This window comes from Paramormyrops kingsleyae, unplaced genomic scaffold (assembly GCF_048594095.1).
Source record: "Paramormyrops kingsleyae isolate MSU_618 unplaced genomic scaffold, PKINGS_0.4 ups92, whole genome shotgun sequence".
Taxonomy (NCBI): Eukaryota; Metazoa; Chordata; class Actinopteri; order Osteoglossiformes; family Mormyridae; genus Paramormyrops; species Paramormyrops kingsleyae.
Genome location: NW_027326030.1, coordinates 90,501 through 96,063, shown reverse-complemented (window position 1 = coordinate 96,063; position 5,563 = coordinate 90,501). Strand labels below are relative to the sequence as shown.

Genomic DNA, 5,563 nt, shown 5'->3' with positions numbered 1-5,563 from the left:
AGTCAGGCGGGACGGACAGGACAAGTGGCGCCGGCGAGTCAGGTGGGACGGGCAGGACAGGTACATCCACTATGACCGCCAGGGTTGGTGCCGTTAAAGACGGTGCTGCCCCTTTAAGACACCTTGTAGTCCGCGGGATAGCGTCCCACACGGCCCTGGCCCCCTTATTCACCAGGCGCGCCACACGGAAATGGTAGGCTGCTAGCGGTGGTAATTCAGTGGCCGTAATGTGGGCTTTGGGTACCTGAGGGGGCAATGCAGCGGTGACGTCCTGGGCAAGCCCCGCTGGTATCCGGATCGGGAGGGCTTCTTCCCGAAATCCGACGGAGAGAGCAGCGGTGGAGAGAGAGCAGGACCTCAAGAAAATCATCGGTTTTTCTTCAGGTGCCCTCTCCTTACGCCTCTTTTTTTTTCTCCGGTGGGTGGCGGGCGGCTGCGTCATTTCGGGGACGGCGAGTCGGCAGCCTCCGCTGCCGAGGCGGAACCCTCATCTCCGTGACGCGCTGCACTAATTGCCGGAGATTGTCGTGCACCTCGTTAATGAGGTGCACAGTCCCGGACGGCGTCATCTGCCTCAGGAGGTCGCCGCTCCGGCTGGCCAAGTCCAACGCCACGGGGTCCTCCCGGGCCTCGGGCTGGTTCAGCCAATACAACACCTCTTGCAGGAGACCGAGGTGCTGGCTCTCGGTCCACCGCGGTGCGTTTTCGGGGAGATCTGTCATTCTGTCACAACGCGTGCGGGCGAGCGGGGAAGCAGGCAAGTCGAGCCGTAAATACAGGCAAACAGGGTTTATTAGTCGGGAAACTAACAACACAGCGATGAACATCAATGACAGATCTGGGGAATACTGACTCAGACGCAGACTAAATACACAGGACAGGCTGAACATAACAGGCAATAGGTGAATACAATTGGGAATTACCACGAGGTAACGAGGGGGGCGTGGCACACACGAGGATCGGACGAGCCGGGCGTGACAACAGAAGTCTAGGATTGGTAGATCGCAGAATTCTAGTGGGAGTATGAAAGGTAAGAAGGTCGGTAATATACAGAGGGAGCCACGTCAAATAGCCGCCTGGAGCGTGACGGGTCCATGGCAGAACCATGCGAGGTCAATGCACGATCCGTGCACGGAATGTGATCCCCCGCGATGACGCAGTAAACGAAGCCCCGCCCCATAAACGCCCCATGCGCTTTCTAAAAAGATGGTTGCAATGCTGTATAATCCCGCCAGGTGGAGCATTGACTGGCACAGTTAACTGCACCGTATCTTTAATATACAGTACAGTACAGGCAGTTCTTTTATTGCAAACATAGTTTCATAGATAGATGACGTGGTAAAAAAACAACAACAAACTGATTAATAAAACAGATTTGTTAAATCACTCAATACACAACCCATGATGATTATGCTATTTATTATTAAATAATGAATTAATAAAACTACAGTAGTTAGTGAAGTATTTTTCAAGACATGCTTAATGATCCTTAAAGACACGGTAACGTCTGTAATTTATCTACAGTATACCGATCATTGTAGGTACGGAATACAAATGCGGGCTATGTACAGTATTTTACAATACGGTGTATTTTACCTAGTTCCATTTAGTATACTGATAAATACTATTTTGCTGCAAAGTTATGCTCAAAATGTAACTTCTGCTTGGGTTTGTTTTCGTTATATTTTTGATGATGTTTTCGCTGATGTTTTTTTTTTACTTATAGTCAAAAATTGGCATTACAAAGGTAATTAATCTGTCTCTTCTGCCACATCTATTCACAGTTGTGATAAGTGATTAATGCCCCATCAGATTTTTTGATGGGGGAGCATTATGCATGGTTAAATGACAAAATACTGATCTGTATGGGCAGACATTTGTTCCAGATTGCATGCGCCATTAACACTAGAATCCCTGAAAGCTCCGAAAATTTTTGATTTATAATTAGAATTATAATCGAATGAATGTGATATGGAGACACATGAACACACATGCGAAAGTAAGTTTTTTGCGGCGTAATATATTTGGCTGATGGGAAACTGAAATCGCAATTGCCGAATCACGAGAGATGGGGTTGAATTGTATTTCAAATTAAGATATTCCTTAGACCACACTGTTAGAAAAACGTCTCTGTGCTGACTCGAGGTTGAAACCGTGAAACTCGCTTCATTTACAAAACAATAAGTGTTGATCGGCGCTGACGAGGCTGCGAGCAGCTTGTGTGGGGAGTGAGAGGCGGGGGCTCCTTGTGAGGGAGCTTGATTTTTTCAGGGATGCTAGTGTTAAACATGGTTTATTTGTCCAAGGTTGCTAGAGCCTGATTTACTCCTACCAATATAAATTATTCCAATTAAACCCATTTGTCTCAATCACAAATTAAGCCAACGCTGTATGAAAAATGAAGTTTTATTCAAAAAATATAGCTACACTGTTTTGTAATGGTCAGCAAAATAAACACTGTCTACACTGTTTGCGCCGTAATATATTTGGCTGACGGTGGGAAAACTGAAATCGCAATTGCCGAATCACGAGAAATGGGGATTGAACTGTATTTCAAATTACTGTACGATATATTACAACCTGTATTTCATGATTCCTCAGACCACACTCTTAGAAAAACGTCTTTGTGCTCACTCGAGGTTGAAACCGTGAAACTCGCTTCATTTGCAAAACAATAAGTGTTGATCGGCGCTGAGGAGGCTGCGAGCAGCTTGTGTGGGGAGTGAGGGGGGGGGGGTTCCTTATGAGGAGAGCTTGATTTTTTCAGGGATGCTAGTGTTAAACATGGTTCCCAAATTTGGCGTTTATAACGATTCAGACAGACTGAATTTAAGAATGTCTCCCATTTTCTGCCCATTGAAGTAGTTGGTTCAAGTAAATGTTTTTTTTTTTCCAATACCCCAACAAAATCCCCAACAATTAAAACACGCAAACATGACTTAAAAATTTATTCTTCCAAAAATAGTCAGAGTTAAAACAGTAATTTGTCTAAAACATACAATACAGTACATGTTGCATTTTGCTTAAAGGTCATTAAAATACCCGGATAACACCATCTGCTGATTAGTCTCTATCTGGTTCTTTTATACTAAAATATTATTTTTAAAAAAACTATCAAAGATGCAACAGTTTAAGTCTTTGTTTCCGCCAAACTGTCAGACGTTTTGCAATTCTATGTTCAGAATATAGATCTGACCAAACATCATTCTAGATCTGTTGCACTGTGACGTCATTCCAGCTCCCTCAACAGCTTGTTCAGGCTCCTCCAGTAGCTCCAAAAGGCCAGCCGTCACCCGTCTGACCCAAGCCTCCATAGCGGAGCTCTGCTTAAAGAGAACAGGAGAATTTAGTGAAGAAAAAGATACTGTAAATACGCTTTACAGAATATCTAGTTAAGATAAAAAAAGAAAATATACTAATAAACCTATGTAACACAGAGTGTGTAAAATACTGTTTTGCGAAATCTGGAATGTAAATAAACTGCCTGCGCTAATGTTAACCATTGAACTTTGTTAACAGTAGCCACTGACTGTTTGTATTATCGTCTGCATTAAAATAACTGAGAATTTACTTAATGCGCTTTTTATACAAATAAGTTAAGCGATATAACATTCATACTGTACATGAGCAGTATATACACTGTACTGTACAGTATGCGTTGCAAAACTACCATGCAAAAAATTGGAAAAATATAAACCTGGTTATGAGCGTTTAGCTCGCTAGCTCCTGTACAGCTATCCTTATCTTCTGTCCCTCATGAACTACATCACATTATATTACAGTCACAGAAATAACCTGCAGATTAACTCTTACCCAAAGAATAAATAAATGCATTTTCAGAGAGCACAAACACATTTACTGTATGTTTCTCGAGTAGTGCAGTTTTTGTAATAGGGACATTAATAGTATTTTCGAAGCTTTAGCGTCTTTTTGAGGAAAAGAGGAGTGACATTGTATTGTTAGTTTGTGACACTGACAGTAAGCTGTAATGTTAACTCCAGACTTGGTAAACAGATCATTAAGTTATCTAAAGTCACATCTGACCGCTGCTGTTGCTGCCAGTGATTTTCGAAACGGCCAATAAAAAACTAAACTGGGAAGTAACCTGTAAACTACCCCAAACAAATTTTATAAAATAAAACACCACTTACCGCGAATAGTCCATTAAGCCGCGATCTTCATTTCTGTAGTGCAGTTTGATAGCGTCAGTTCGGCGGGGGTGGGTGGTTAAAATCACGTGATTGCAACTCAGCGCAGCTAGATTGCTGGCTTGTGTTAACATGTTCTTGAGAACAAAGCTCCATCTAGTGGTGGCACCAGGTAAATGAATAAATAGGCGTGTTTACTGTGAAATCTTGACACGCCTATCTGGCTTGAGAGGGAGGGGGGACTACGCCGTCCATAGGGCAGCCGTACGCCATTCGCACGCCATTCACACGGCCGCGGCTATTTGACGTGGCTCCCTCTGTATGGAGGTTCTGGTCCATTTAGTGCTTTACAAGTAAGTAAATGAATCTTAAAATATATTCTAAAAGACACAGGTAGCCAGTGGAGGTTATACAGGATTGGTGTGGTATGATCTGTTTTCTTTTTTTTTTTTTTCCCCCAAATGACAATGACAGTGAGATCTGGAGTGGCGTGATTGGGAGGAACGGCCCCCCCGATCTGAACCCGAGTGGTGTTCTGTTGTTGGACTTCTGTGCTCGCCACGGATTGTCTATAATGAACACCATGTTCAGGCATAAGGGTGTTCATATGTGCACTTGGCACCAGGACACCCTAGGTCGCAGTTCGACGATCGACTTTGTAGTCGTGTCGTCGGACTTGCGGCCGCATGTCTTGGACACTGGGGTGAAGAGAGGGGCGGAGCTATCAACTGATCACTACCTGGTGGTGGGTTGGCTCCGCTGGTGGGGGAGGAAGCCGGCCAGGCCTGGCAGGCCCAAACGTATAGTGAGGGTCTGCTGGGAACGTCTGGCTGAATCCCCTGTCAGGAGGAGTTTCAACTCCTACCTCCGGCAGAACTTTTCCCATGTCCCGGGGGAGGCGGGGGACATTGAGTCCGAATGGGCCATGTTCCGCGCCTCCATTGTGGAGGCGGCTGACCGGAGCTGTGGCCGTAAGGTAGTCGGTGCCTGTCGCGGCGGCAATCCGCGAACCCGCTGGTGGACACCAGTGGTGAGGGATGCCGTCAAGCTGAAGAAGGAGTCCTATCGGGCCTATTTAGCCTGTGGGACTCCAGAGGCAGCTGACGGGTACCGGCAGGCCAGGTGGGATGCGGCTTCGGCGGTCGCTGAGGCAAAAACTCGGGTTTGGGAGGAGTTTGGTGAGGCCATGGAAAACGACTTCCGGACAGCTTCGAGGCGATTCTGGTCCACCATCCGGCGGCTCCGGGTGGGAAAGCGGTGCAACATCAACACTGTTTATGGTGGGGATGGGGTGCTGCTGACCTCAACCCGGGACGTTTTGGGTCGGTGGAGGGAGTACTTCGAAGACCTCCTCAATCCCACCAACACGCCTTCCGATGTGGAAGCAGAGTATGGGGACTTGGGTGTGGACTCCC

General features: G+C 46.0%; 1 long non-coding RNA gene across 1 annotated transcript; it reads right to left on the bottom strand.

The window, feature by feature from the left end:
- Positions 1-2,933: 2,933 nt before the first annotated feature.
- On the bottom strand, positions 2,934-4,465 carry LOC140586919 (uncharacterized). Its single transcript, XR_011988711.1, has 2 exons — positions 4,152-4,465; positions 2,934-3,323 (listed from the first exon to the last, which is right to left on the bottom strand). It is a non-coding gene; the product is annotated as an uncharacterized lncRNA (long non-coding RNA).
- Between the last annotated feature and the right edge of the window lie 1,098 nt (positions 4,466-5,563).